Source organism: Sarcophilus harrisii, chromosome 3 (assembly GCF_902635505.1).
Source record: "Sarcophilus harrisii chromosome 3, mSarHar1.11, whole genome shotgun sequence".
In the NCBI taxonomy this organism is placed as follows: Eukaryota; Metazoa; Chordata; class Mammalia; order Dasyuromorphia; family Dasyuridae; genus Sarcophilus; species Sarcophilus harrisii.
Window position 1 is genome coordinate 251,094,392 of NC_045428.1, and position 21,146 is coordinate 251,115,537.

General features: G+C 36.6%; 1 long non-coding RNA gene across 1 annotated transcript; it reads left to right on the forward strand.

The window, feature by feature from the left end:
- The first annotated feature begins 5,173 nt into the window (after window positions 1-5,173).
- Window positions 5,174-18,916, forward strand: LOC116423099. The gene is made up of 5 exons (XR_004233570.1): window positions 5,174-5,364; window positions 9,451-9,603; window positions 10,639-10,719; window positions 17,626-17,675; window positions 18,700-18,916. It is a non-coding gene; the product is annotated as an uncharacterized LOC116423099 (long non-coding RNA).
- Window positions 18,917-21,146: the final 2,230 nt, after the last annotated feature.

Here is a 21,146-nt window from a genome sequence, read left to right on the forward strand (position 1 = left end):
ACTAATACATTTTTCTTTCCTATGAAACTTGTCTTTATATTCCCCACATCTGAAGCTGATGTTTGCTTGGGTTATTTATCTTTCCCAAGTCTATCCTCCCTCTTGAACTGTTGTTGAGTTTAATCCATTTCAATATCAAACTTTGTGAGTGTGTGTTCAATTGCCTTTCTTTGGAGAGGGGGAGATTCAAATAAGAGAAAATTCTGGAGAAGCCCATTGCTTTATCCCCTCCTAAATGTTTGTATACTTTTAGGTCTATCTCTATTATGAAAAATAGTAAGCTTTCCTCTCTCTTTCCTTATTTCTTTCCTAGTATATTCCTTTTCCCTTTCTCTTTTCTTTTCTCTCTTCATGCCAGTGAAACAGAACAAAACTACTCTGGGATCCATTGTTCATCTCATTTAATTCCCACTTTGTCCTTTCATTTACCTAATGGAAAGTAAGTACTTAATCATAATTTACCTCTTTCCATCATTTGCAAGTATATTTATTTATCTTTTAAAAATTTCTTTTGAGACCTGTTTCAAAAATTCACCCCAGATCTTATATTTTCATCGGAAATGCATGAAAATGCTCTATTCTATTCAATGACTATTTGTCTCGTGTAAGATTATATTTGATTTTTCAGGATGTTATTTCTAGTTGTGGTAACCCTTTCCTCTAACTCCCTGCCCTTTTAAAATACCATATTACAAGATTTTCTTTTATTTTAAGTACTTGCAGCATAGTCTTGTGTGATTCTGTCTATCCTTCATTGGTACTTGAATTCCTTTTTCTGGCTGAACACAATAATTTTTTACTTGACTAAGAAACTCTAAATTTTGCCTAGAATATTCATGGGTTTTTTTTTCCATCACTGTCCAGGTGAGTTTCCATGTTCAGTGACCTTTTAGGACTCTCTCCTTTTCCATGTGACTTTGACAAACCAAGACTGATATCTCACTGGCTTCAAGTCCCATTTACTAGAGATTGGGCTGGCTTTCAGGACCCTTGGAATTTTCCTACTGAGAATATTAGAAACCTTCTGCCCATTCTTTTATACAGTCCTAGACTGGGTAGAGGAGCTTACTTGTCTTTCACTTGGATATTATTTGTTATAGTTTTAACTAATGCCCCTTTAAATAATTGCTGGAGTTTTTGTTAGGGAGTTAGATTTGATACTTACTGGTCACTTCCCATTAAAAAATTATCAGTGATTCAAAATTAAACAAAAAAAGGAAAATGAAATATGACAGAGAAATTGTGAGGAAACAGATACATTACTATACTGTTGCTAGAGTCATTAACTGATCCAGTTACTGTAGAAAACAATTTGTAATTATATCCAAAAAGTTAACAAACCATGTATACTTGATATCACTATTCAAAGAGTTTAAAAAAAGGAAAAAAGACCCATATGTAAAATATTAATAATAATTCTTTTGTGATGGAAAAGAGCTATAAAAATAAGAGTTACCCAACAACTCAGGAATAGCTGAACAAATTATAGTGAATGTATGGGATATCATACTATTTTGTCAGAAAACCTTATCTGAATTGATGCAGAATGAAGTGAGCAGAACCAAGAGAACAATATATACATTAACAATAGCATTATAAAGACAAACAACTTTGAAATGCTAAAGAACTCTGATTTAACAATGAGCAACCACAATTCCAGATAACTCATGATGAAACATGCTACAGAGATCCCCTGACAAAGAAGTGATGGACATAGGGTACAGATGGAGACATGTATTTCTTGGACATGATCAATGTGAAAATTTGTTTTGTTTGACCATGCATATTTGTTTCAAGGGTTTTGTTTTCCATTCTTTCTCAATGACAAGAGAGGTTAGAAGAGAGAGAGAGAAGGTAATTTTTTTTTTTAATTTCACTGATTCCCTATTATCTCTAACTCATATGATATAGAACATAACAGTTATTTATATCTATGTCTTATCCCACCACTAGAATGTAAATTATTTGAAAACAGCAACCAAATCTTATACAAATTTTATACCTCTCCCAGTGTTAGAGTAGTGCAGTGGACATCCACTGGGTGTTTAATAAAAATTTTTAAATTGTTGTAAAAGTTTGTATTCTATCTATATATACTATGTTTCTTTCCTTTGGCTTTGTATTACCTGTAATTTTGATCATGCTGATATCATGATGTTCCATAAATTACAGTCATATAGTTTTACTAGAACTAGACTGATTTTTTAAAATAGGCTTTTGTGGCAGGGAGTAGTTTGGAAAATTGCTATGCAATTTTCCATCAAACCCAATCTAATTCCATCAAACCCAATCTTCTCCTCCTATTCAGTCATGGGCCAGGCTTATTTTTACTTAGAAGTATTTATCCAGGTATTATATACTGATGGACTAACTCAATGGCTCTGAATGTCCTAATATTAGTAATACACATTTTTATCCATTTTGTTTTTTCCAGTTTAGATCATTGGATCTGGCTTGAGTAGCCATTAACTTCACTGAGTAAGTCCTTCAGTGCTAGAGGGCATGATGTCATCAGCAAAATGTCATTTGGAAACCAAAATATCTGGGAAATTTAGCCATTGATTAGGCATTCCCTTTTATTCAGACTATGTATAGGACACCCTCTATGATGAAGGTAAATACCTGTTGTGGACATGTCTCCCTATTTTATATTTTGACATTGATTTTTAACAGATCACTGAACAAAATGGTACATTTGTCATTGAATATTATATGACTTTTAATACATCTGAGGGAAGACATTTCATTTGAAGAAAATCTTAAAGATTTTGTGTTCTAAAAAAATCTTAAAGATTGTGTTCTAGTGTTATTGTTCAGTCGTTCCAGTTATGTCTAAGTCTTCATGAGCCCATTTGAGGTTTTCTTGGAAAAGATTTTGGATGTTTCTCTAGCATATTTTATAGATGAGGAAACTGAGGCAAACAGGGTTAAAGTGGCTTATCCGAGGTCACCCATCTAGTAAGTGTCTGAGGCCAAATTTGAACTCATGAAGATAAATCTTCCTGATTTCCAGACTACACTGTGCCAGTTAGCTACCCAATTGTGTTCTGTAAACTCAAAAATATTTTTTGGCTTTAAAAAGCTCATGAAACAATAGACATGGGAAGCATCTGTTTTTTCACTCCAGGAGTCCCAATATTCTGGGATCTATATCTCCCCCACCCAAACTCTGTGAAATAATGTTAGCTTCATCTCCAAATGAGGATATCTTCCCTGAGTCTGGTTTATGGTGTTTGTCCTAGGACAAAAATTCCTAATTTGAGCTCATAAGTATTATAAAAGTGCCACAAACAAGAGGCATTCAGAGGAGGAATTCATTACTGGGGGAGATCAGGAAGGAAGTGGTTAAAAAATGAGTAGTTTATGTTCAGATGGTGATGCAGCACATTCTTGACAGTGGTATAATATTTATAAAAGCAGAAATGTATAAGAGTGAATGAATGTGACAGTTAGAGGCTTCTGAGAAATTGGGGTTGAATGGGGAGGAATCAAACTGAGAAAGTAGATTTGGGAAGAATGTAAAGCTATCTAGTCCTAGAGCTTATTCTTATCCGGGTGTTCACAATCAAGAGTTCTAATGCTTTTCTGCCTTTACCAAAACAGATATTATTTTATTTACAGCTAGATGGTACAGTAGATGGTGTCTGAAGTTACATACAAGATAAATGGCTATTGTTCCTTGTCCTTCATGCTCAAAGAACCAAAATGACATCATGATGTCAGGGCCAGTATACAATGTGTCCAATGTGGCTGATCAGATCAATATGAACTTGAAATGCTCTATCACGGGTCAGGACAAATGGTTGGAATGATCATTTGGGAGGAAGAAGTCTCTAAAGTTACATATCTCACATATCTTTTGAGCTACTGCTTTACTCATAGAGCAGAAGAGCTTCTTTGGTGAGGGTAAGTCATGCTGAATGATCCTGTGACAATGTCTCCCATGTCTCACATTGATACCAAAATTCTTGAGCGTGTCCTTGTATTACTTCTTCTGATCACACTGTGAGTACTTGACTTCTGTGAGATTTCTGTAAAATAGTCATTTAGGCAAGCATACCTTTGGCACTTGAACAACATGGACAACCTGTATCAGAATTATGCTCTCTGCAATAAGGTTTGAATGTGTAGCAGTTAAGATTTCAGCCTCTAGTACCTTATTTTGCTGGGTAATCTTCAGAATCTTTCCAATACAATTTAAATGGGATTGGTTTTGGGGTAGCTAGTTGGTGTAGTGGATAGAGCACCAGCCCTGAAGTCAGGACGACCTGAGTTCAAATCTGAACTCAGACACTTAATGCTTCCTAGCTGTGTGACCCTGGGCAAGTCACTCTTAGCCCCAATTACCTCAACAACAACAACAACAAAAAGAATTTGTTTGGTTTTCTGGCATAGTACTAGTAGACTGACCAGGATTCACAGGCACACGACCTTCAGTTTGATAGGCAGCCTAATATCTCTTCTCTCCCACACATTCTTTCAGAACCTTTAGCAATATGTGCATCAACTTCATCATCTAGGTATACCTGTTTTGCAGAGAATCAGTTGAACCATACTCTGTTGTATTTCAGTTTCAGAGGCTGTATTAAGTGCACAATCATCTGCAAACAAAAAAATTGTGTACAAATTCTCCCTGCACTTAGTCTTGACTTATAGGTTTTTCAAATTAAACAATTTACTTTTAGTGTGGCAATTATTCTTGATGCCATTTTTTTTTTTCAATGGAATCATCATGATAAAAAGCATGGGAATGAGAAAAGAATGGGAATCAGCCCTGATTCACTCCCCTAGTGACTAGGGAAGCATGAGAACCTCATCCATTATCCAGAACCTGAGCAAGTGTGTCATTGTGGAACTAGCATACAGTACTGATGAACAAGGCTACCAAATTTTGCCATGATCTTCCACAAGCCCTCATGTCTAACAGTGTCAAAGACCTTGGTTAGATCGAAGAATGCTGAATACAGACTTCTGTTCTGCTTCTGTCATTTCTCCTGAGCAAATACCAGCTCAACTATTCCTCAGCCCTTTTTGAAGCCATATGGCACTCTGGTAGATGACCACTATCCAGATGATGGGTCAGCCTATTAAAAGGATAACCTGGCAAGAATTAAGAAATACTCTATCTTGTGGATGTCACAGGACAATCTGTTTCCTTTTCCTTTATAGAGCTGGATAATAGAGGCATCCTTGATCTCCTGGGGGATAATGTCTGCTTTCCAGAACATTCTTTTTTTTACATGAACACTGGACCCCCTGTCTGTCAATCTCTGCTGAAATAGAATCAACATCAGGCACTTTGCCATACAAGAGAAACTTCTTCAGATGCAAGTTTGGCTAGAGAGGCCCTGACGGCAATTTGAGGTAAATAATCAATGGCTTCAGCACTGGTTGATGATAATCTGTTGAGGACATTATGGAAGGGTTCAGCCAATCTCTCCAAGATCATCTTTATTACTGATCATTTATCACTGATCAGTATGACTCCATCAGAGCTGAGTAGTTGAGATGTACCAAAAGTCTTTGGTCCATAAATAACCTTCAGAGGAGAAAATGCTTTGGATTGTTACTATCATTGGAAAACTGAATTTCACCTGCTTTCTTACTGAGGCAAGAATTTTGCATTTCTCTAAACTTTGTTTGCACTTTCCTGTTGATGGAGTTAAATACTACCTTTTTAGAGATGGATGGTAGATTCTATAGAGTTCTTCTATTTCATTTAATATCTTCTGAATTTCGCAGTCATTTTCATCAAACCAATCCTGATATTTGCTAGTGTTCTGGCCTAAATGAATAAACGTGATGCTGTTTACCAAAATCTCTGAAAGTTGCCCACTCCTTTTCTGCTCCATTGTTATTAACAGTGTTAGCTCAACTTTCCCTCCAAGTCACTAACAAATTGTTCTAACATTGAGAAGCATTCTAAGCTGTTGATGTTGAGTCTTCTGATAGCTGTCATGTCTTGGGGTCACCACTTTTGTTAAATGTGAATATTTAGCTTAAAGTGGATAAGTTTATGATTGGCCCAGCACTCTGTAGCACACATCTCTGTCTTAACTCTCATATTCTCTGTCTCATCTCCTTACAGAGACATAGTCTATTAAATACCACTGTTTGCTACAAGGGCACAGCCCTTAAAGTTTTGCTACATTTAGGTAAATAGAAGATAGTGTTGGTGATGAAGTCACAAAATGAACAAGTCTTTAATAATAAGTGACCATTGCTATTGCTGTTTCTGACTGACTCCATTCCTCCTAGGGAATCCCTGACATAGCTAATAGTCTGTGAAAAGAATTATAAGCTTGTCCCTTTTTGGCACACTGATAATGAGATAATGAGATTCTCCAGATCTCCATCTTTGATTCCATCAAGGTTTGTTATGGTGAGAATAAGTACACTGGTGATGGTAGTGTGGTGCTTTCCCACAAGTGGCAATTGCATTGTCATGAGGCTGTCATTCATTTCTTTTGGCAGTCATATGAGCTTGCTGACTAGATCAGTTGATTGCAAGATCTATGCCAGCTTCCTGGTGCTACCCATCACTGGAGCCACTCCAGAAAAAAAAAGTGTATCCAGCTCCAACTTTGACAAGTTGGTCTTCATTTGCCAACTTGTTTCACTCAGGATTGCTTTTTGAACGTGATACCCTCTGAGTTCTCTCACAATGAGAGCTGTTCTTTCAGCTCTACTAGATTTCTTGTTGTCCATAAATATGTATGTGTTCCACATGCCAGTGATGAGTGAAATTATCTTTGCAAAAGTTTTTGTACATGTTTTTGTGTTTTGACTACTGGATCCTCACCCATGGAGGTAAACAGGCCAAAATTAGGTAAAGCAGACAGTTTTTAGGGCATCTTTTCTAGCTCCTTCCTCACAACAGGAGGTACACAGCTTAGTCTGCTCAGAGCTCCAGGAAAGTGCCAAATTCTACTGCTGCTTCACACCACTGGAAGATGACCCTAGGGCCTGGGCCACTTATGAACAGGGTTGTGAGTACAGCTCCCAGCCTATCTGCATCTTCTGCTTTGCCACTAGTCAGTCACCACAGAACTTTGAATGGGTAAAAATAGGAAAATAATAAATAATAGAATAAATAGCAAAATAATAAAATTATAAAATTGTCAAGTTATTGAATAATAAAATAGAAAAATGTTATATGGAATGCCTTTTGACTTGTGCACAAATTGGATTTAAGTGAGGCAAAATTATATAGTCATCAGTTTCATTCTCTTATGAGTTCTTCAGAGTCATTGCTATTGATGTTTAATACTAAATGATATAGTCCAACAGACAGATATTTTTTACTACTTATGATCAAATGAAGTTCCCATGATTTGTCTTCTAATTTAAAAAGCAAACAAATACTCTCAATTTAATTTATTTTCTTGCCAGTGAGGCTAGTGAAGGGTGGTATCTTTTTGTGGTTGATATAAACAAACATCTTCCCTTAACTAAATTGAAAGCTCTAGGGAAAGAGGAAGAAAGATAAATAGAAAAGTATGGGGCCAGAGCAGAGTTGTCAACTAAGAGGAACTTCCTGAGACTTATGGGAATCTTTCATGAAAGATCTCTTCCCTGTGGGGGAAAAAAAGGGAACTTGGAGTTTGGCAGTGAACAGACGTGTACTGGGTAATCTCTGATTTAAATGAGGCCTTTAAACTTGGATTGCTAAACTTGTACTGCTAAGAATACTAAAAATAAACATGCCAAATCAGAGGTGAGTAATTATTTTGACCACAGGAGTATCTGAAGGATCTCACCAATTCTCAAAGATTACACATTCATAATCTAACCCAGTGCAAATCAAAACCTGCTATTTCAGTAAAAAGTCAAGTGTCTTAACCTTTTGGGGGTTCATGGTCCCCTGGTGAAATCTATAGCCCTTTTCTCATGAATGCACAAGGGAAAGGTGAGTCTTTGTAGGTTAATTGGGCAATTAATTTGTCCACTAACCTATGGGACAATAGGTAGTTTTGTACTTTTATGGGGTGGGAAAACAGCTGTGACCAGCCAGTAAATTTCCATGTCTCTCCCATCCTAACTTTGTCCCTTGGCAAGGATAAGAATAACGCACATATGAACAGTTTAAAGGTTTCAGAGTACTTTCCTCAAAACAACCTCTGAGGATCAATTGATTCAACATAAGAAAAGTGCTTTGTAAACTTTAAAGAGCTAAATAAATTCTAGTTATTATTATTGAGGTAGTGGGTTATTAACCCCATTTTAAGTGTTAAGAAAACTGAAACTCAGAGAGGTAAGGGGATTTGCCAGAAGTAAATTAATGTCAGAGCTAAGTGGAATCCAGGTTTTTTGATTCTAAGTACAAATGGTCTTCCCACTCCATCAGGTATTTCTCCATATACTTCTCTTCCAATCTTGCCATATTATAGTTGGTTTGTCTTAGTGCACAAGAGTCAGGTGTTTAATGTCTTGTCAAGATAAAAAAGCCTAACAACTAAACAGTGTTTACTCACTTCAGTGCTTGGAAATTTTTTTCCAACTTTGATATGACTTCTTTAATGCCTCTCTTAATCTTGCTTAGGTACATATATATCTGACTTTTGAGATAATTTTTCATTTGAGATATCAGAGAGAGAACAGCTAGGTGGTGCCATAATGCACAGAGTGCTGGGCCTAGAGTAAGGAAGTCTCATCTTCCTGAGTTCAAATCCAACCTCAGACACGTATTTGCTATGTGACCATGGACAAGTCACTTAACCCTGTTTGCCTCAGTTTCCTCATCTGTAAAATGAGCTGGAGAAGAAAAGAAAACTCCAATATCTTTGCCAAGAAAATCCCATATAGGGTCACAGAGTCTGACACAACCAAAATGATTGAACAGCAACCATTGACAGAAGTTCCCAGATCCAAATGTCTTTCCTAGCTCATGTGTTCTAATTAATATATGTGTGTGTGTGTGTGTGTGTGTGTGTGTATATATATATATATATATATATAGGTTTTTTAAAAAACTGTTTAAAGGAGATGGACTGTTTTCACAGTTTGATGAAGCCTACGGATCCCTTCTCAAAATAAGGTTTTTAAATCCTTAAAATAAAACATACCCTTTAAAAATAAATCTTATTATTACAAAAAGAAACCAATTCTTTTGTAATATATTTATCAATATGTGATGTGTGAGTATTTTTAAAGCAAGTCTACAGACTTTATTTTAAAAACCTCTCAAATATAAGACCATACCTTTAGAGCTGGAAGAGACCTTATAAATCATCTAATCTAGTACTCTGATTTTAATTTAATAATTGATTTGCTCAAGGTCACAGAACAAGGAAGTTAAACTAAGGTCTTATACCTTCAAATCCAGGTTCTTCACATTGCCAACATTTCCATGTGTCATAGTTCATGTTTGTACATCCTCTAAGCAAATAAGGTCATTAGTGTATCTATTTTGTCTTCACCTTTTCTCTTTCTATAATCTCCCTCCTGTAGGATTGTCCCTAGAGCAGCAGCATCTCCCACCTGTCTTTGACATTTAGATTTCAATTTTCGGCTTCAGCTTCACAGTTCCTTGCTGCCTTTAGGACAAAGCCTATTTCATTCAATTCAACTGACCAACATTATCAAGGTCCACCTATGTACAAGGTACTGTGCCAATTGGCAGGGATATAAGGACAAAAGAAATCAGACTGCCCAAAGGAGTTTTCATTCCATTGAGGCACATGATACACAGGCAGTTAAAAAAATACAATGTAATTTGAGGAGAAAGAGAATACTAACAACTATGAGGCTCAGAGAAGGCTTCATGAAGAGTCCAAACATCTTAACCCAGGCAAGGGTTTATAAACTGAGTTTCCATGGCTCCGCAAAGGGTCTATGGATAGATTTCAGGGGGTGCTTGAACATGAATGAGAAAAATTTACAATTTATTTTTAAAACTTGTTTTATTTTTAATTTATGGAATAAAACAAGCACTTTTATAACATAGTATAATAAAAAGATGATTGCACATGAAACTGCAAAGCTATTTTGCACAACTTGCTATTCCTTTTAAATATATAATAAATATATCATGTAAATGTCTTTTTCCCCTTTTTTCTTCCTTGTCCCCCACCCCATCTAAAAGATAGCAACCATTAGATACAAATATGTATATATGTATATATATAGTTTTAAAATATCCATATGTATTTCTATTTATCAGTTGTTGCTCTAGATATAGATATCTTTCTTCATATGTCCTTTATTTTTAATGTTATTTATAATAGTCAAAATGATTTAGTTGCTCAAAGTTGTTCTTAAAACAATATTGCTGTTACCAAGAGAACATTGCATATGGTAACACCTTTTTTTTCCACTTACCTTTGATTTCCTTTGTAGTGTTATGCTTTATCATATATATTTAAAAACATTATTCTGAGGTTTCACCAGTTGCCTGAGGAGTTCATGAAACACAAAAAAGGTTAAGAACTGACATTTAAGGCTCTCCATGATCTGACTCTAATCAGTCTTTGCAACACTGTTGTTACCCACTCTTCTCACATAATTTTCTTCCTGTCCAACTAAATTGGATTACCAAACATTCCCCTAACACATTTTATGGTTGTTTTTTTGTTTTGTTTTGTTTTTGCTCCCTCTGTTTCTCTGTTCTATTCAACGCCCCCTCCCCTTTTTTTTCAGAATGCTTTCGACTTGAAAGCATCTATCTTTCATGGAATTTCTCTGGTTCTGGCAAAATAAGAGAGGAAAGAAAAAGAGAAGGTAGGTGTTATTATTATTATTCCCTAAAAGATAATTCCTAGTAGAGATCCAGACTCTTCCCATACAATTTTTGACACCACTTGTATCACTAAACTGCCCTGTTGTGAAAGGACTAAACTTAGTTTTCATCACATGTAATAAAAAGAAAGGATGGGCACTTGGGATCCATTGTGGGTACAAGGGCAGTCGTTCTCAAGATCACCTCCCTTCTTCGTTCTGCTGAGACCCAGAGATACCCCTTGGTTGGCTAAATTATGAATCTTATCTATCCTCCTTAGCAGCTATGCTCTGGTTGTATTCATATTTCTGAGATTGTTAGTTGGATGCATCCTTTTGTCCCCTTCCCTCCTCCTTCCACCTGTATCTTTATCTCTAATTCTCTCATTAAGGTTTTATTCCTTCTTGTCCAAGTTAAAATGTGAAATTCAAGGCTTATTTAAACATCATTGGCTGATAAAGATGAAAAAGAGTTTATAATCTACTAAGGAGAGTAACACTTTATGTACATCATTATAATCCGAGGTTAAGTATAAAAAGGTAAAAGCAAGACCCAGACTAAATCTAAAAAAGAAATTGGAAGAGAAAGCGATGACTTTCACCTGAGGGCATTAGAGGAGGCTTCACAGAATATGGGCTTAAATGTCAGTTCTTCCCGCCCCGCCCCCCCCCCCCATGTAACTCCACTATATTCTGCGTTTTGTTGTTTATTTTTCAGTTGTGTCTCATTCTTCATGGCCTCCCTTGGAGTTTTCTTGGCAATGATACTAGAATGGTTTGCTATTTCCTTTTCCAGATCATTTTACATATGAGGAAACTGAGGCAAATGGAGTAAAATGACTTGCCCAGGATCACACAGCTAACAAGTGTCTAAGGTTGGATTTGAACTCACCACTCCACCTTGACTGATACTTACATAACCCTGTATATGCTTCTAAAACTTTTTCATTTTTGCCATGTTATAACCAGGGGTTAATGTAAGGCTTTGTACATAAACAAAATAGTTGTGATTCTCTTAGTGTAGGTAAGGAAGGCCCAGTGTGGGAATTCTTTCACCTGTAGTAGATATTTAGTTCAATAAGCATTTGTTAACTGCTTACCATGAATAAACTAGGGAGACATACACACACACATACAAAATCTCCTTCTTTCAAGAGACAAATAAATCATAAATATTTGCAAAGTGATTTGTAGAAAACCAACAACTGGGGTGGAGGAGGGAGCAGGAAGGGAGTAGGTAAAAAACTAGGGAAATAGTCAAGGGAGGGTATGGATGCAATAGATAGATCCTAGGAGTCCTGTCCAGGGTCACCCAGCTACAGTATTAATTATCAGAAGTAGGATTTGAATAATAATTGTTTATATTTACATTACACTTACTCTATTACATTTATTATCTCATTTGATCCTCACCACCCTGAGAAGTAGATACTATTATTAATCCCCATTTTACAAATAAGGAAACTGAAGCAGACAAAAGTTAAATGACTTGCCCAGAATCATAAATGTTGCTCATAAATGTCCAAGGCTAGATTTGAAATCAGATTCTCCTGAGCAACAGAGCTGGGCACTCTGATGTATATTCATCTAGATTTTTCTGACTTGGATAGTATTATTCACCATCACTAGCCTATCTCACATTCCTGACCATCTTATTTCTCACCTTACTGTTTTTCAGTCATGTTGGACTCTTTGTGATCCCATGAACTATACATTTTCTTTGACAAAGATAACTGGAGTGGTCTGTCATTTTCTTCCCCAATGGATTAAGGCAGAGATTAAATGATCTATCTAGGGTCACACAGCTAGGAAGTATCTGAGGCTGAATTTGGATTCATCTTTTTGACTCCAGAGCCAGCTCTCTATTTACTGTACCATCTGACTGCCCCTTATCTCTTAACTTATTAGGCACTAATCAAATGCTTATTTATAGAATTGACTTGAATTTTTATGTTTGTCCCTGTATAGTTTACATTTTAAATTTCCTGGAGTGCTGGATCCCTACCTATTTAATCTCACTTTGCACCCATTACAGTGCCTAACACTCAAGGGACCTGTAATAAGTGAAGGAGGACTGATATGGTGGAAATAGCTCAGAGGCCTGGAAACAAAGCACTTGTCAAGTGATTGAAGGATGATAACTCTCAAGCTTTCCAAGCATTCCTTATTCCCTGCTCTGGGACAAAACAAGAGCAGTTATGAGGAAAGGAGTCATTAATAAGGATTTTATGGCTATCAGTCACTAGGCTTCAAGCTGATTCTAATCAGATACTATCCAGATTTTGTTCATAAAACTTTCCCTCTCAGAGGCTTATATTCAGCAAAACAGCTGTTAGGAAAAATGAAGTCAGAGACTACTTTAAGAGGCTGGGACTGTTGCTGAAACTAGAAATACTTTGGGTGTTCCTAAAAAGGAAAAAGTGTCTTATTTCATTTGTGTGCTTGAAATACTCAGAACTTCATGATATATATATATATATATATATATCCCCTTTCCTCCTCCCCCCCCCCCCCAAGGATTAAGAGGAGGTATTGTATAGAATAAATTATAGTGTTTGGGGAAAAATATGTATGTGAAGGAAATGTGCTTCATACTATTAAAAGAACTTAAGGAAAGTAGGGAAGGGGGAGGGGGTGGGGTGGGGAGGAGCAGTGGAATCTAGCCTTTGAGTCAGTAGGAACTGAGTTCAAATTTGACTTCAGACACTTAGTAGCTGTATGATACTGGGCAAATCACTTAACCCCATTGCCTCAAAAAATATAAGAAAAAAATTTTAATTGGACCCAATTCAAACATTTATAAATAATCTATTATATGTAAAGCACTACCATAGGTACTTGGGATTTTAAGGCAAAAAACCAAACAAAGTCTGCATTCAAAAACCTTATGTTCTATTAGAAGTCTATAACCTTCCATTTTAGAAGATTTTTTAAGTTAAGTTAAAAAATTTCTATTTCCCTAAATTGAAAGAGCTGTGAAAGTTGACACAATGTTTCCAGCAACAAAATGCAAAAGCTTAGTTTTAAATATTTTGTTAATTGGGGTGGTTTCATAGTATAATAGCTATATAATATAATACCCAAAACAATATATACCCTTAAGGTAAGGGTTTTTATTAATGAGAATAGAGGTAAATTTATAATCTCCTTGATAATTTTAAATATTTTGGGCCAAGTTCTTCTGAGATCTGATTAGATCATGTTATTTTTACCTCATGATACAATGACAGAGTTCACAATAGAAGTGTTAGTTCTATCTTTTTCTTGTCATCTGTTTATATGCTCAAATAATAAGTGTAGCAGGACATTAGAGACTGTTCTTTGTAAGGGGCTATTAAGTCCCTTCTCTCTGTTTGTGTGAACTTCTCCTTGCTTTATCACTGTTTCTGTATTTCAAAAGGCTGAGGACTCTTCCATCCATCTTAGAAGAAGGAGAAGGGATCTTGTAAAAGAATGAAAAGTAACCAACATGTTTGGGAGAGGACAGACTCCCTCCATTTCCCAACAAAAGGGAGCTGCTGGGGGATCAACTGCCACCAGTGTCATTGCTACAGCTTCCAGAAGGGGATGAACAATGTAGAAATCAGATGGAGTCCATATTGAAAAGACTAGTTGTATCTGTTTGCACCTCTCCCTTCTTTCTCTTCTTCCCCCTAGGAAGAGTATCTCTTTTGAAGTTTATTTCTGGGTTTTTTTTTTTTGAGCTTATATTTATTATTATTATTTACTTAATCCTCCTACAAACTCATATTACAATGAACCATGATTTACCCAAAGTATTAGAGGTCTATATGTATTTTGTAGCTCAAGGAAGCTACAAAAAGAACATTAAGGAAGCTCTTTTTCTAAATCATTTGGGGTGGATTCCTTGGTCAAGGGCTCAAAACTTATTGATAAAAAGTAAATAGTATTTGGGAAAATATTAAGCTAAGAGACTCTAGACTATCATAGATTCCTTTAGGCAAAGAATGAAGTAGGCAGTTATGTAAAGGAAGCTTGCTAAGTAAAAAGTCAGACCCCAAAGAGATACTAAAGAAGGGAAAGGGACCTGTATGTGCCAAAATGTTTGTGGCAGCCCTGTTTGTAGTAGCTAGAAACTGGAAAATGAGTGGATGCCCATCAATTGAAGAATGGTTGGGTTAATTGTGGTATATGAATGTTATGGAATATTATTGTTCTGTAAGAAATGACCAGCAGGATGAATACAGAGAGGTCTGGGGAGACTTACATGAACTGATGCTGAGTGAAATGAGCAGAACCAGGAGATCATTATATACCTAAACAACGATATTGTATGAGGATGTATTCTGATGGACGTGGATTTCTTTGACAAAGAGATGATCTAGCTCAGTTTCAATTGATCAAGGATGGACAAAAGCAGCTACACCCAAAGAAAGAACACTAGGAAATGAATGTAAACTGTTTGCATTTTTGTTTTTCTTCCCAGGTTATTTTTACCTTCTGAATCCAATTCTTCCTGTGCAACAAGAGAACTGTTCGGTTCTGCACACATATATTGTATCTAGGATATACTGTGACATATTTAACATGAATAGGACTGCTTGCTATCTGGGGGAGGGGGTGGAAGGAGAGAGAGGAAAAGGCGGAACAGAAGTGAGTGCAAGGGATGATGTTGTAAAGAAAATTTTTTCAAAAGAAAAAAAAAGAAACATCAAAAAAAATATCAATGTTGAAAAAAAAAATTAGAGTAATTTCAGTAGGAGACAAATCTTAACAGGCTCAGGAAAGTCACCATTCTATTGTTCCATTTACCAAAGCAGGTTCAAAAGCAGGTCCACTGCACCTGAAGGTTAGAGTAAAGGCAACAAATCAGGGAAAATCACACCCTTGGGAGGAAGAGAAGAACTGGAAAGAGCAACTCTGTCCATATGAAGGTTGTTGTTGTCATTTCAATCGTGACAGACTCTTTGTGATCCCATCTAGAGTTTCATTGAAAAAGATAGTGCAGTGTTTTCCCATTTCCATCTCCAGCTCATTTTATAGATGAGAAAATCGGGTTAAGTGACTTGCCTATGATCACACAGTGTGTGAGGCCAGATTTGGAGTCAAAAAGAGGCTTCCTTACTCTAGGCCTGGTGCTCTATCCACTGTATCTAATCATGTAGCTGCACCTTTATAAGGGGGTGGAGGCCATCTAAGAGGGAATAGTTAACTTTCTTGATAAAACAAACTTACTTTTACACTCATGTTATCTTCAATCTGTGGTCTCTTTGAAGGAAGCTTTTTAAATCATATTTTGTGAAGATTAGTCTAGTTAAAATTAGATAATATAATCTATAAATCTACTTCTCTGGACACATGTAATGTTGCAATATAATGAACCAGAATGAATGATTGAAGGTGCCAGTGTCAATACTTCCATATTGAGGGGTTTCCATTCTTCCCTCAGGATACCTCTTAGATAAGCAATACACAATCATCTGACACATGGACCAAGTTAAAACTAGTGTTAATGTATCAATATTGCTTCATTTCTTTCTTTTAAAAAAATGAATAAGAATACAAATTCTAATTTTCTTTCCAAACCCCAAGCAGTTATTTGTGAGTCCTTATGAACAATAAAAGGCTCTCTTTACTGAGGCAGTCAGCCACCTCAAAGGCAATAGAGGCTTAGAAGATCTTAACTGCAATGCTTGCCTGGGTTGCCCCTGCCCCCACTCCTTTTCTCTACCTAATTCTGAGGGAGGCAGCCGTAGGTAATTAAGTTTCAATAAACACCTTATTACACATTCTATAGTTTACTATTTAGTCAGAGCAAAATGGGAACAGAGAAAGAACAAGACTTTCCTTAGAGGAGATTGGAACCACAGAGTGCCCTCCCTGTGAAAGATTCACATTTTGGCTGTTGATGCTATTTTTTTGGTGTCTCCTAGTTTTTTTCCTTTTTCTTTAATTTCAGTCAATCAAAAAGCATTCATTAAGTATTGTGAAGGTTTTCTGGAGGCAGCCTTAGTCTCAGTTGAAATAAATAATTACTCCAAAATCGCAGCCAGCTGGTAAAAATGCAAACGTTTATTTCTCCTTCCAAATTAGCCCGATTAGTTGAGGCCTATCCCTCTGCCTGGCTCCAAGAGATCTTGCAGCTTTGTCCTTGGCTTCTGCCTCTGCTTTCTTCAGCCTCCAGCCAGCTCCGACTCATGGCTACTCAATCTCCAACTGAGGCGAGTAGGCTTTGTGTATCTCCCAGAGTGCTCTGTCTCCAACCCCAGTCGAAGTTTCCCAGATCTCCCTTGAGATCTCCCTGGAACTGTTATTTATGCTACTTCTCTGAGAGTGGGATTGTGGGATATCTCCCAGCATGCTCTATGAAATCTCCCAAACATGTGAACTCCATTGAGTTCTTAGATACTTATGAGCTCTCTAAAGGTGTGAACACAAGCATTGTTTCCATCAGTTGTACTTAGTACCTAGTTCAAGTTCTGGCCCAAAATAACTCTCTAAGATTAAATCAACTCCAATGGCTTAACATTTTGTAAAGATTCCAACAAAGTATTTATGATGGGCTGGGAATAAAAAACCAAAAAAGAAACAGCCCCTCCTCTCAGGCTGCTTACATTCTACAGGGAATATACATATTTATAAAATATATACAAAGTAAATACAAGGTAAGTTGGAGCAGAGAAGAGAGTCCCTAGACATTGGTGAGATTTACAAAGGCCACATGTAGGAAATGATGAAGTTGAATTTTGAAGGAAGATAGAGATTCTAAGAGGCAGAGGTAAAGGGAAAGCAATTCCAACAAGGCTGGGTAGAGGAGGGAGAAGGGTAATAGCTTGTACAATAGCAATAGCAAATAGGCCATCTTGATTTTGCATGAAGTGGAGTAATGTGTAAATCTGGAAAGGCAGGTCAGAACCAATTGTGAAGGACTTTCATCTTTTGTTGGAGGAACAAGATAAGAGGCCTAAGAAGATAGAGAAGTAAATGAACAGATGATGGTGAGTAGGATCAAAGAGAGTAGAAGAAAACCATACCAGAATATGACTTGGTAATAGCAATATTGTAAGTATGGCAAATATTTGGCTATCCTGATCAAAACAATGATCCAAGACAATTTCAAAGGACCCTTTACAGAGAGAACTGATAAACTCTGAATGCAGACTGTGAATGAAGACACTTTATTTTTCTTAGGTTTTTTTTTTTTTTTGCATGTGTTTTCTTTTGCAACATGGCTAATGTGGAAATATATTTTGTATGACTTCACAAAAATAATCAATATCATATTTGTTTTCTCAAGGGGTAGGGGAGGGGCAGGAGGGAGAGAGAGAGAAATTGGAACTCAGATTTTTTTTTTTTAAAGAATGTTAAACATGTTGAAAAATATAATTGGGAAATACTGAAAGAAAGAAAAAATTTTTTTAAATTAAATTAAATTAAAATATCCATGACTTCATCAGAACAGGGGAAGTAGAAGTGATAACTTAAAACAAACTGAGGTTTCAACTACCAATAGCCATATATGCTATGCACTGGCAGAAAGGCCAGAGCCTCAGGAATTCCCCACACTAATAGTTCAGTCTCCAATACAACCCTATAGTCATCATTCAAGGAATTGACCCCTGTAGAGAACAGCCACTACCATTCCTGCCAAATTCAACCATCCTCTAACAGGAAAACCAGGCTATCCAAAGCAACAAAGGACCCTAAGGGAAAGGAAAGATGTATTTGTCAGGTGGGTCAAGTCAGCTTAATCTGTTTAACTACTCCTTCTTGTTATAGCTGGTAAGGACAGTCCAAGATCCTGGTCCAAGAGCCTTAAGGAAAGCCGAGACCACTAATTCTGCTTCTATGAGAAACCCCAAAGCTATCATTTGGGAAGCAGCCCTTATAGAAAAGGGGTTCACTATCCCTGCTACCCCCACTAACTGCTGACCCTAAAGACCACCCTTCCTCCAAAGTTGTAGCTCCAAGTTTAGATTCTAGATTCCAAGTCTAAAATTCATGTTTTCTATGTAACCTTAGTTGAGATCATCCAGGAAGCAGCCCTCAAGGAGCTGCAGCCCTAACTCTTCAACAGCTACTGAAGATCCAGGAAGACGATTCCTCCTTCCTTTGCCATCAAATGGTTAAGCATCAGAAACATCACGACTTTATTGTTAATGGAAATGACAATAAAGAAGATTCATCATCATTTGTCTTGCTATTGTATTCTGAGGACCACAGAGAATTTCCATTTGTTCTGTCGCTAAAACTTCTTATATATGTTGTCTTCCTCCATTACAATGGGAGGTCCTTAAAAACAGGGACTGTCTTACTTTTGAAAAATTTCTATCTCTGCTGCTTAGCACAGAGTTTGATTTTAATAAATGCTTTTTCCTTAATTCTTTTATGTACTAATCAAGGAATTTGTACTTTTCCAAATGGTAATAGGGAGCTATTAGGACTTTTTGAACAGGAAAGTAATCCACCAAATAAAAATCTTTACTCTTCTGGCCATCACTTCTATTGAAATGACCCAAGGAGCTTGAGGCTAGAGGGATGGAGGCAAATAAAAAATAGGAGAAAGCTGGGAGGAGGGAAGAAAAAACCGTTTGGGCACAGGGAATTACAAAATGTCAGTGTAAGATCATAATATAGATTCAGCATTGGAAGAAGCTTTGGTTATAATTTAATGCAAGCCTCTTTTTAAAAATTATTTTTAACTCAACTGAGGACGAGAGAAACTATCATTTGCTCAAGGTTACACAGCTAATGAAATGAATCTGGACCCTCTGACTCTAAATTCAATGCTTTTTCCCACCCTACACTATTCTTAGGTGAGACAGGCAATTTGAATTTCAATTCAGGACTGTCCAGGATACTTGGGTAGTCTAATTACATATGCCTAGCTCCTATTTTTCAAATGAAGCTAGTCCAGTGACCAGATCTCCTAGGATAGAAATAGTTTTAATGCAGCCTTTTATTTAGCAGCTAGGCAGCCTGTACAACTTTGTGGATTTTAGTCCCAGAAGCTGTTCTCTCTATTGAATTTGGCCTTGAATTTATAGTGTTCTTTGCTTCAATGTTCTGATTTATGTATGTTCCCAGTATAGTTCCAGTTCTCGTGTTCACCCTCCCAGAGCAGAGTTGGAGGAATTACTTTATAACCAACCTGTCTTGAAAATCCTCCCCTCCTCTTAGATAATCAAATAGCACTTTCCATGAGGATGTTTTCATTCTATTTCCTTCTCTGTTTAGCTTTGTGTAAATGGTTTGGGCTTTTTTTTCTGCATACAGAAAATGAAAGCAGCAAAATAACATGGCTTATGCTTTGGTCTACTAATTTCCTGTGTGCTCGTTTAGATGCAGGATTTTTTTTTTTTTTTTAACCTTTAGCTCTAAACATGATGGAGAAGGAAGTGTTGATGAGGGAGGGACAGATTGAGGATAAAGTAGTTATGGTTTTGGAAAATGTGAAAGACTCACTCAATTATTCTGTGCTTTGAAAGATTCAAATGTACGTGACAGAGGCCCAGATAGATGTAAGCAAGAGAGAGCTCACTGTTAAAATGTGGTTTCTAAGACTTGAGTACATTCTCTGCCCTAAGGTTGTCCCCCAGGGAAACAGTCACCAAACAAATACTGTTTATCAGTCATTAGAGTTATCTCATTAGAGTGATCCTTTCTGGTCCAGTAGGAAACACAGAGGGAAAAACATGGCAATTAAAAATAAAATTCACAAACCATACTGGGTTGATATTCAAATGAACACATTGCAACTGTCTACTTAGATCTCAAGAGAATTCTCAGGCAGCTTAAACCAGCAGGTTTGCAACTCTTAATCATTTCTTCTAACTTCTTTCAGTTTCCTTTTCTCTGCTGACAGGGATGGGCCTTTTTGACAGAACTTCCAGGGAACTCCCAATGCTCTTCTGAATATCTGCTAATCCACTTTTGCTTAATCCATTTTGAAGTACCTGTTCTTCAGAAAACAACTACTGTTTAAAAAAAAAAAAAAAAAAAAAGGCAAATTGTGTGGTGACGGTCAGGGGATTCTGGATTTTACTACTAACTTTGCCATGAATTAGCTGTATGACTTTAAACAAGTCATTTGACCATACTCACTTTTATCTGTCTCAGCTAAAAAATTAAATTTATATTATATTTATAGACATATATAGAATATAGACAAATTCAAGGGAATTTGGGAAGACTAGTAACTTGGGAGATCAGAAAAAACGATGTAGAAGGCAATATTTGAACTAAGTTTTGAAGATTGCTAGGAATTCCAAGAGGCAGAGGAAAGAAGGAATATTTTCCAGGTACAGAGATGAAAGGAGTATCATGTATGAGAAACAGCTAGTGGGTCAGTATCACTGGATTGTAGAGTGTATTGAGGAGAAAAATGTATAAGAAAATTGGAAGGGTAGAAAGGTCCAGATTGTGACTACATTTTAATATGCAACAGAGGAGTTTATAGGTATTCTTAA